Source organism: Amblyraja radiata, chromosome 3 (genome assembly GCF_010909765.2).
Source record: "Amblyraja radiata isolate CabotCenter1 chromosome 3, sAmbRad1.1.pri, whole genome shotgun sequence".
In the NCBI taxonomy this organism is placed as follows: Eukaryota; Metazoa; Chordata; class Chondrichthyes; order Rajiformes; family Rajidae; genus Amblyraja; species Amblyraja radiata.
This window is the reverse complement of record NC_045958.1, coordinates 114,528,336-114,540,378: the sequence shown is the minus strand read 5'-3', so window position 1 is coordinate 114,540,378 and position 12,043 is coordinate 114,528,336. Positions and strand designations below refer to the sequence as shown.

The 12,043-nt window shown below is 46.7% G+C and overlaps 1 protein-coding gene across 2 annotated transcripts in view; it reads left to right on the top strand.

Moving 5' to 3' along the window:
- sv2c (synaptic vesicle glycoprotein 2C) overlaps positions 1-12,043 on the top strand; it is an 88,983-nt gene that overhangs the window by 30,690 nt on the left and 46,250 nt on the right. The window lies entirely within an intron of this gene.

Below are 12,043 nucleotides of genomic sequence, written 5' to 3'. Positions count from 1 at the left end.
GCTTTTCCCCCATATCCCTTGATTCCTTTAGCCCTAAGAGCTAAATGTAACTCTCTCTTGAAAACATCCAGTGAATTGGCCTCCATTGCCTTCTGTGGCAGAGAATTCCACAGATTCATAACTCTGTGGGTGAAGAAGTGTTTCCTCATCTTAGTCCTAAATAGCCCACCCTTTATTCTTCCTACTACTTACCCCTTACTACTTCCATGGATGTTGGACCTAAAACAGCATTAGATCAAAGACTCTGCTGTACATGGGTAACATACTGAAGTGACCAGCTATCGGTTGGAGCTGCATACTAAATCTTGTTGCACTGACGTGCAATGACAATTAAAGATATTATTATTATTATTAGCTGGAGACCAGTAAAGTGCAGAATAACAACGGTAATCTCGCACAAAGCCATTGAGTTTGGGTGTAGGCAGCTTTGACCTACCAATGCAGCAAGCTCAAAAGCTCACAAAGATTGTTGAAGGAAGTGCTCCGAGAAGGTGGTGTAGATCAGAAAGATTATCATCTTGTTTTCTCTCTGCACCACATACTTCCTATCCCTGTGGCAGCTTTGACTTAAGTCGTGCAAGAATTGAAAATCTAAACAATGACGTGAAATAACTAAATCATCTCAATGGGCAATAGTTCTTTGTTATCACATGTACAGAGGTGCAGTGAACTTTTTTTAATACAATTCAGTACATTTTTATTATACTTAGAAAATAGGTGCAGGAGTAGGCCATTCGGCCCTTCGAGCCAGCACCACCATTCAATGTGACCATGGCTGATCATCCAAAATCAGTACACAACACACAATACACAATACAATTTATTTGTCACTTGAACCTCATAGAGGCTCAAATGAAATGTTGTTTCTGCAGTCATACACACAAGAAAAAAAGACCCAAGACACAACACAATTTACACAGACATCCATCACAGCGCATCTCCTCCTCGCTGTGATGGAAGGCAAAAAAACTTATCTCTCCCCTGCACTCCCCATTCCCCTCCCGATGTCAGAGTCAAAGCCCCCGGCGGGCGATGGTAATTGTCCCGCGGCCATTAACGCCACGCCGGGTGATGCAAGGCCACGCTCCGGGTCTTGTTGTTGGAGCCCCCGGCGGGCGCTAGCAAAGTCCCGCAGCCATTGAAGCCGCGCCGGGCGGTGATGTAAGGCCCCGCTCCAGGCACTCCTCGACCCCGCGACTCGGGCGGGTGAAGTCGCCGTTGCGGAAGCCCCGAAAAGCGGTCTCCCAGCAGGGATCCACGGGCTCCCGGTGTCACTTTCCACCGGACCTGCGGTAAGCCTCCGAATCCCCGGGGTCGGGTCGCAGCAGCGCGCCACCACAGCTCCACCCGCTCCGGACTCGGCCAGCTCCATGATGGTGAGTAGGTCCGCAGCTCCGTGACTGGAGCCCCAGGTCGTTCCTGCTGGAGGCCGCTCCACGTTGCAGCCCCAATGACAACGGAGACCCGACTGGGAAAAGGTCGGGTTCTCCGTGCAGGGGAAAGATTTTAAAAGTTTCCCACCCCCGTTCCAGCTTTCTCCCCATATCTCTTGATTCAAAAGACACTAGACAATAGGTGCAGGAATCGGCCATTCGGCCCTTCGAGCCAGCACCACCATTCAATGTGACCATGGCTGATCATCCACAATCAGTACCCTGTTCCTGCCCTCTCCCCATATCCCCTGACTCCACTATCTTTAAGAGCCCTATCAAGCTCTCTCTTGAAAGTATCCGGAGAACCTGCTTCCACCGCCCTCTGAGGCAGAGAATTCCACAGACTCACAACTCTCTGTGCGAAAATTCTATTAGGCCCAAAAGCTATATCTAATATATTTTAACAGATTTTTATGATTCCAGGTCCCTCGTTCCCTTTGAACAGGGGAAGCCAATTAGAAAATGGTGAGGGAAGGGAGGGAATAACATATCTAACTATATACATACTGTAAACACAATCCCAGGATAAGTACCATGTACAAGGCTCACCAGGTTTTGACGCCATTTTGAAAGTTCAGGCTGAGCTGGCCGTACAGGCCCGTTGTCCTGGCTGCAGGGTCTCCAGCCGTCGCCTCGACCGAGATCGGTCAGCAATCCCTCATCCCAGTCGTCGCTCTTAATTTTAAAGTTTAAATTCAAAACTCCTTTCAAGTGCAGCTAATTTACAGAGTCTTCGAATCATACAGCACGGAAACAGGCTGTTTGGCCCAACTTGCCCATGCTGGCCAAGATGGCCCATCAACGCTAGTTCCTCCTGCCCAGGTATGGCCCATATCTCTCTACATCTTTCCTATCCATGTACCTGTCCACGTAACTATGGAAGCAGGGTGGTAATATTGGCGCTGATTTTCCACAATTAGGACTAATTTGCCTGGAATTACCACTCCATTTTGACATATGCGAACGTTGTTCCTCAATGTTTCTCATCCGGAAACTTAATCATACTATTTGAGACTGTAACTGAACAAGGCCTTAAGCTATGTCAGGGCCTTAGTCTCGGTAATCAGACCATGCAGGCAGGTCAACATGAGCACCAGCTAAAGAAATCTAAATTGTCCCTAATGTGTGTAGGTTAGTGTAGGGGGCGGTCACTGGTCGGCACTGGCTCAGTGGACCGAAGGGCTTGTTTCCGCGCTGTATCTCTAAAAGTAAAGAATTCATAAATCTATTCGTTAAAATTGAGTTTTTAGCAACCGCATGGAAAAACAGTGAGAAGTATTTGTTGCACGTTTTCCAATTGTATGTTTTGAGTAATGTTTCTATGGTTCGAGATTTTTTAGTCGAATTTTTATGTTTATCAATAAAAACCCAGTTTCACCATTTGAAGAAGCCATCAAAGGTTTTATATAATCCTGACAATATCACTATCCTTCCAACACATTCAAAATCAAAAAGATGCTGATTTCAAATATGATTTGATAAACATTAAACATTGACTAAAAAATCTCAAAACATTTAATGTCCCACCTGTCTACGTTTTGCCCATATCCCTCTAAACCTGTCCTATCCATGTACCTGTCTAAATGTTTCTTAAACATTGCAATAGTCCCTGCCTCAACTACGTCCGCTGGCAGCTCGTTCCATACACCCATCACCCTTTGTGTGAGAAAGTTACCCCTCAGATTACTGTTAAATCTTCCCCCCTTCACCTTAAACCTATCTTCCCCCCTTCATCTTCCCCCCTTCACCTTAAACCTATCTTCCCCCCTTCATCTTCCCCCCTTCTCAAGTCCACTACTCTGGGCCAGAGACTCTGTGCGTCTACCTGATCTATTCCTCACATGATATTATACACTACAGCATTCGTACACCAATCCTAAACTGGGTGCATTTGTTCTGAGAAATTCCACGTGCAACTGGAAATAAAACCACCAACATTTGGCCCTTTGTTTCTTCCACATAAAAATAAAATGTAACCCCTATTCAGCCAATATCTCTTCTAAGAACCTACACACTTAAAACCTGCTCATTGGTGGCAAAATCCTGTTTATTGACATATTTAGGTTTGGTATAAATCAATACAGCGCATATCTTACTTATCCTTAATATTTGTTCACGTTTATTTTGAGACCTCCAGAGACCTGGTTGTGGTAGGATGCTTCAGTTGCCTGATAACAGCTGGGAAGACACTGTCCCTGAATCGGTTTTCCTCCCACAGCCCATGTCCAGTTCACCAAATTTTTTAAAATATGGTCACTAGACTATAAGAACTTTACCTGAAGATGTCTGCATAATTCATGCAATTGCTATAGTGTTGAAGTGGCTGCTCAAATTAAGGTTTTAATAGCGGGAGCGTTTTGTCATTGTGCTGCCATTGAACGTCGAAAGAAATTGGATGGGTTTTCTTTGTATAAAATGGAACCCTGCAGTGTGACATTTTTTCTAATAATGCATCAATTGGATCATTGTCCCGTTGGTGCCAAAAAATATATATTAACAAGGTCAAAGAATTCCACCTGAGAAAGGCCTAGTGGATGGATGGGGCTGATAAAATATAAAATATTCCAACATAAAATATTAAATTATTTCTCACATGCACCTAGCCCATTATTTAATGACGACCCAAATGGTTATACAGAAGATATAGCTGCAAAGATAATAAATCTGTGAATTATCGCTCTGTGGAGATAAACAAGCAAATGCAGACGCCATTAATCAAACCACTCAATATGTTTTTGGTTTAGTTTAGTTTATTGTCACGTGTACAGAGGTGCAATGAAAAGCTGGTTTTTGCTTACCACCCGGTCAGCGGGAAGACTGTGTATAATTCCAATCAAGGTGTCCACAGTGCACAAATACAGGATTGGGTTAGTGCAAGATAAAGTCCAGTAAGGTCCAATTAAAGATAGTTTGGGATAAGGTAGATGGTAGGTGAGGAGAGGTCTCTAGTTGGTGATAGAATGACAATTCAACAAACCTCCACCTCTCTGGAATGTAGCCCACATGGTCTTATTGCATTTTAAAGATGACTAGACCAAGGGGGACCTGTTGGGTCCCGTCCCCTCAATGCGCGGTTGCGAGGGGGGGGGGGTGAGAGGGGGTAGTGGGGGGAGAGATGGGGAAAGGGAGGGGGTGGGGACAGGGGGGGGCAGAGGGGGGAGGGGGGGGGGGGAGGGGGACGGGGGGGGAGATAGAGGAGGAAGAGATGGGGGGAGGGGGAGAGAGAGGAGGGGGAGGGGGAGAGAGAAAGGATGGCGGAGAGAGGGGAGTAGAGGGGGGTAGAGGGGAGGGGGGAGAGAGGAGGGGGGAGAGAGAGGGAGGAAGGAGAGGAGGGGGGGAGGAGAGGAGAGGGGGGAGAGGGGGGGAAGGAGGAGGGGGACAGGAGGGGGGGACAGGAGGAGGGGGGAAAGGAGGAGTGGGTGCGGAAGAGGAAGAGGGGGGGAGAGAAGGAGGGGAGCAGGGCGGGCTGCTGGGCCCACGGCAAGCGGAATGCGGGCCCCACGGTGAGCGGGCGGCGGAGACTCGAGGGAGGCCGCGGGCACGATCTGAGGACGGTCAAAAGCAGCCGAGGTCCGGCCGATCGTGGCTTCTGCGAGGGGAAACCCTCCCACCCACATGACAGACAATCGGGCAGGGGAGACGGAGAGGAGGTCGTCCCCCGTGACGGCCAGAGATCGCCAGGTGGGATCAGGATCACCAGCGGGGAAAAGGCGTCACGATTCCCCGAATCTCTGCGATCGGCGGAGCAATTTCAGGTCTCCATTGACCGCCTCTCCCAGGGCCACCTTCGCACCGCGCTGCCCCGCTCCCTCATGCTGCCGCCATGTTCTAGAACTTCAAGGAGCCCAGCGGAGCGCGCAGCACGACCTGAGCAGAAGTGAAAGTTAAGAAGCCAAGAAGTACAGAAGACGTCATGAAGGGATGACGTCACTCGCAGCGCTAGCAGAGCCAGGCAGTCAGATCTATTGTGACATCATCAGCAAGACCATCTCGTTTATTTTCTAAGTTATTTGAGATTTATGAACATTTTCATAAATAACTCGAGAAATATTGCATGAAATTTTCAGATCAGGCGATTTTTGACATGGCGTAAATCTCTATTGGAATATGTAAAAAATTCACCGTTGGCGCATCGTGTTTTCGAGGAGATGTGAAACGCACACGAACATCACATGCACAAATAAATACACATCCAATATCAGAGTTTTATAAGTATAGAGATAAGATAATCCCATTGGCAACAACACTGGCAGAACATTGGTGCAGCGGTAGAGTTGCTGCCTCACAGCGCCAGAGACCCGGTTTCGATCCTGACTATGGGTGCTGTCCAAACTGAGTTTGTCCGTTCTCCATGTGACCACATGGATTTTTTAATCCCCAAAGACGTGCAGGTTTGAATATTAGTTGGCTTCTGTAAATTGTCCCTCGTGTGTCGGATGGAACTAGTATGCGGGTGATCGTTTGTTGGCGTGGACACGGTGGGTCAAGTGGGCCTGTTTCTCCAAACTAAATTAAACTAGACTAAACCACAGCTACGCAGTAGCAAAACACAAAGTATGAGAGGAACTCAGCAGGTCATGAGGCAGCTTCCGGGAAGTGAATGGATAGATGACTTTTTGGCTCCAGACTGATGAAGGGTGCCGACTCGAACCATCACTTGCTCATTCCCTCCCCAGATGCTGCTTGACCCATCGAGATCTTCCAGCACTTTGTTATTCCACCATCTGCACCACAGTTGCAAAGTGTCTTTGACTTATTATCCTTGTAGTCATCAATTCCTCTCCTGACAGGTTATTTATCCAGGGTTAATTGACAAAGAAATACTAGTCTGGCGCATAGCACTTTTGAAAGAAAACCTACCAATTTTCCAATTTTCAATTTCCAATACCAGTTTCCAATTTTCTGTGAATAATATGTTTTCATCAAAGTTATCCTTGCTGCTCCATCATTTTAACACCTGAATTATGTCGTGTCTCATTTGTTTCTTTTTCAATAAGAATGAATTCAGTTACGTCGCCTTTTATCATAAAGCTTCAGAACTCTTCCCAAAGTTCCATAAGTTCATAAGTGACAGGAGCGGAATTAGGCCATTTAGCCCATCAAGTCTACTCTGCCATTCAATCACCTCCCTCTCAACCCCATGCTCCGGCCTTCTCCCCATAACATCTGACACCCGTACCAATCAAAAATCTATCGATCTCTGCCTTAAAGATTTCCAGTGACTTGGCCTCCACAGCCTTCTGTGGCGATGAATTGGTCGGCACGAGGAAGTTTAACTGAAGACGTATGACTCTATGACTCTTTTACCGCTGCGACTGGGGCAGAGCCACTGAAGATCTACAAGGATTTAAAATGGTCAAACCAAATCATCGGACAGAGAGACACCTTTTGAAAAATAACAGGCACAGCTCTTTGTATTTATCGATCGGCAGACATGGGCTCAGTATTTATTCAATTCATTCTCTGTGAGACGACAAATGTTGGAAGCATTCAGTTGGAGGCTGTGTCAAGCTGCAGTATTCAGTTTATCCATTCCCAGCTGAATTAAATGAAGTATGGCCGCAGGCATTGTTTGTGTTTAATCAGCATCTCCACTTATTCTATCACAGACGTTTAAGATAGACTGTAGATAACAAGAAAACAGATCCATCTTTTTTTCCTGGTGAATCGAGGACCAGAGGACATACGTTCAAGATGAAGGGGAAAATATTTAATAGAAATCTGGGGGGTAAGATATGAGACTCGTCTTAGCAGGAAAATCAGAGCAATTTTTTAAAGATATGGTCTCCATTTATTGATTTATTACAAGTATAGTATGGTGCAACACAACTCTGGAACTAAACCGATTCACGAACTGGGTGATGGGTGTGGTAAGATATGAAGCAGGTATATCCCTACACAAGGGTTCCTTTTTTCTCTCTTTTCTTTTTCTTCTCTCTTTTTTTTTTTTTTCTTTCTTTTTTTTTTAACAGTTTTATGGGTTTTTGTCTTTATTTTTCTACAGGCTATCACTTGTTCACCCCTGGACTGCCCATCTGGTACTCTAGGGGTTTACACATCACGACTTCCTTCACTCATTTCTTCTCTCACTCGCTCTCTTTCTTGATCTACCTTTTTCTTGTTAAATTTAAAATAGAAGTTGTACACGAAATGTTTGTCATATGCCGCGGTTTATACTACTGTACGCTGCTTCTAATAAAAACACAAATTTTTTAAAAAAATTAAAAAAAAAAAAATCTGAGGGGTAACTTTTTCACACAAAGGGCGGTGGGTGTGTGGAACAAGCTGCCAGAGGAGGTTGTTGAGGCTGGGACTATCCCAACGTTTAAGAAACTGTTAGGCAGGTACATGGATAGGACAGGTTTGGAGGGATATGGACCAAACACAGGCAGGCGGAACTAACGTAACTGGGACATGTTGGCCAGTGTGGGCAAGTTGGGCCGAAGGGCCTGTTTCTACGCTGTATGACTCTATGACACAAAAAACACAGACACACACCAATAAGATTCCACCTCAAATTGAGAAAAAGGTGTGTGTGAATTATTTTGTCAAACTGCTCTGCAAATTGTTATCATTAAAAATGGCCTGTTGGTACCTATGGTAGACTAAATAAATATTGGCATAGCTTGAACATATGGGCTTTAGAGTACAAAGATGTAATCAGGGAAAAAGTGAGGCTGCTCTCTCAATATCCATTAATTCAGAAAATCCACTTGAGCAGATTGAGTTTTATTGATCAATAACCTTTTGAACTCTGCAAAGGATAAATCTTGAAGACTTTGCCCTAAGTGCCTAGGAGCTTCATCAGTATGATTGGTGCTGCTTTAGTATGGTGTGTCCTCAGCATCGCTAAAGCAAATTCAGCCAAAACGTACGGAGATAATTCAAATTGCTTTGCCGCAGCTTACTGAATGGGGATGTTGAGCCAGGGAGTTCTGCCTGCAATCAAGGACTCTCATAGTTGTGCGTTGGCGTAAATCTCGTGGGCTGCTGACTCAAGCAGTCTTGCACTGAAGTCAATTATAGACCATAATCCACCTAATGAGATTTGGAAGGGATCACCCGGAACGGTAACCCTCAATGACCTTTCCTTCTCCTGTCCACAGACTAGCATTTGTGCAGAGTTTGGTAAAATAAACTGTTTAGTTTCGTTTTTTAGTTTGGAGATACAGTGCGGAAACAGGCCCTTCAGCCCACCGAGTCTGTGCCAACCAGTGACACCCACACACTGACACTATCCAACACACACACACTAGGGACAATTTACAATTTTACCGACGCCAATGAACCTACAAACCTGTACGTCTTTGGAGTGTGGGAGGAAACCGAAGCACCCAGAGAAAACCCACGCAGGTCACGGGGAGAACGTACAAACACCACATAGACAGCACCCGTAGTCAGGATCGAAAATGGGTCACTGGCGATGTAATGCCCCTGTCCCACTTAGGAAACCTGAACGGAAACCTCTGGAGACTTTGCGCCCCACCCAGGGTTTCCGTGCGGTTCCCGGAGATTCTTGTCAGTCTCCCTACCTGCTTCCACTACCTGCAACCTCCGGCAACCACCTGCAACCTCCGGGAACCGCACGGAAACCTTGGGTGGGGCGCAAAGTCTCCAGAGGTTTCCGTTCAGGTTTCCTAAGTGCGACAGGGGGGATTAGGCAGCAACTCTACCGCTGCGCCACCGTGCTGTTTTGCTCGTTGAAATTCCTATCTTTGTTTTCCGACTGACAAATTGCAAGCTTGTTAAAATAGTTTTACAATAAATTCATGAAGTCCTGGGTATAACGGGATATTTGAGTGGAGGAAACCACGTCGTGAATGTACAGTAATCTGTACAGCGGATTTCGGTTATAACAGACTGAGGCCCCCGTTCCACCAACACCACGCCCACCCCCCGCAACCCCCAAATAGTTAGCGCTGCTTGATGCGTTTCCGGTTGCTGGAGCAGAGAGTGCGGGCAGTATGAAGGTGGTGTGAATACTGAGCCCGTCCCTGGCATGTGGTGCCAGGGCCTCTGCGGCTCCCTGGCCTGTGAACCCCCACTGGTATAAATCCTCCCTCACAGACTTGGGTTAAACTCTATCCCGCTCACTCGGTTATAGATAGTCGGCAATAACGGTCACCATCTTCATCCCTGAAGGTTCATATGTCCAGGAGCAGAAATAGGCCATTTGGCCCATCAAGTCTACTCCGCCATTGGGCGCTGTAGTAGAGTTGCTGCTTTACAGCACCAGAGACCCGGGTTCGATCCCGACTACGGGTGCTGTCTGTACGGAGTTTGTACGTTCTCCCCGTGACCTGCGTGGGTTTTCTCCGATTTCCTCCCACGCTCCAAGGACGCACAAGGTTTGTAGGCTAATTGGCTTGGTATAATACAAGACTCCTTTTGAGTGGTCAAAGCTTCTTGATTCTAGTGGGCCTGGTGGTTCTTTGCTTCTCGGCTGAGTTAACTGACCTCAGTCAGGGATATGCGGAACACACAATGAGTCCTGAAGTCCCTGCACATTGAGGAGAAGAGAAGGAGCTGGAAAACCCAGTCATGATTGCTAATGTTTGCGACCAGCTCCATCCAAGACCGCAAGAAATTGCAGCGAATTGTGGACGCAGCCCAGACCAACCTCCCTTCCATTGACTCCATTTATACCTCACGCTGCCTCGGCAAGCCCAGCAACATAATCAAGGACAAGTCTCACCCTCTTCTCCCCTCTCCCGTAAGGCAAAAGGTATAGAGGCGTGAAAGCGCGCACCTCCGGGTTCAGGGACAGTTTCTTCCCAGCTGTTATCAGGCAACTGAATCATGCTAGCACAACCAGAGAGCAGTGCTGAACTACCAGCTACCTCATTGGTGACCCTCGGACTATCATTGATCAGACTTTGGTGGCTTTACCTGGCACTGAATGTTATTCCCTTATCATGTATCTATACGCTGTAATGGCTCGATTGTAATCATGTATTGTCTTTCCGCTGACTGGTTAGCAGGCAACAAAAGCATTTCACTCTTCCTGGGTACACGTGACAAGGAACTGAACTGAACTGAACTGAACTAAATGATGAGGGTAAGGTCAAGCTTGCTCCTGATGTTGCACAGCTGGAAAGTAAGTCTACACTCGAGGATCTAAGGGTAGTCTACACTCATGAACAATAAGTGGAGTGTCAACGATATAAACACGCCTCGTGGGAAAGAACCGCGCCTTCGGAACAGGAGGGACCTTCATGTACATTGCAATGCACGGGGCTGTTTTTAATGAAGTATTCAGTCGGAGCTGCGCACATTGCACTGCAGGCATCTCTGTCACGGTGATTCATTTGGTCATTTGGGGTAATCAGTAGAGTGAAAAGGTGATATTGAGCGAGAGGAATGTTCAGGCTTTGTCTGGGCTTTGCTCGAGTTCTGTTCGGCGCAATGGTCCGTGGCAATTGCTCCCTGGATACAGACTAACCAATGACTTTTAACAATCTGTGACACTGCAGGAATCCAGGGCTCGACTGAAGATTAATGACCAGCCATGTATATATACACTGCGACACTTACAAAACAGCAGGGGTGATATTTAACCCTGTGTTGTGGACTTGGTTTCGTCGAGGGATGCGGTTGCCTCGACGAGACCTGTAAATCCTTTGGGTTTATTGTCATTTTGGGGCTGGCAGATGTGCTTCTATCAAACTCACATCAACAACATGGCCAATGGCCATCACTGTAATGAGAGCCATGCATGAACAGACCCGCTCTGCACTTCTTGTGGCAAAGTGCCGGAGTAACTCAGCGGGACAGACAGCATTTCTAGAGGGGAGGAATGGGTGATGTTTCGAGTCGAGATCCTTCTTCAGACTATTATTATTATCATTGCACTATACTTGTTTACTTATTGAGTGTGTGTGAATGTGTATATATACACTCAGAACTTTTATTTTCTCCCGTTATGTACTATGTTTACATATTCTGTTGTGCTGCAGCAAGCAAGAATTTCTGGGACACATGACAATAAAACACTAGTGACTCTTGAGAGGGAGACACAGAGATATGGAAGGGTAGGGTGTGAAAAGGACAGATCAAAGCAGACGGCGATCATAGAACGGTTCATTGTTGGGTGAGGGGAAGGTGACAACGAGGCATACAATCAGTAAAATTCCTCAACAGGACAGTGAAACTAGTCGAAGTAAGGTGGAGGAAGGAACAGGGAGAGAAGGAAAGCAAAGGTGACGAAGTTAGAGAAATTAATGTTCATACCGCTGGGGTGTAAGCTACCCAAGCAAAATATGAGGTGCTGTTCCTCCAATTTGTATTGGGTCTCATTCTGACAACGGAGGAGGCCCAGGACAGAAACGTCAGTGCGGGAATGGGAGGGGGAGTTAAAGTGTTTAGCAACCGGGAGATCAGGTAGGTTAAGGCGGACTGAGCGGAGGTGTTCAGCGAACCGATCGCCAAGCCTGTGCTTGGTCTCGCCCATATACAGGGGTCCGCACCTGGAACAGCAGTTACAGTAGATGAAGTTGGAGGAGGTACAAGTGAACATCTGCCTCACCTGAAAGGACTGCCGGGGTCCTTGGCCGGTGTCGAGGGAGGAGGTATCAGGGACAGGCGTTGCATCTCCTGCAGTTGCTGGGGAA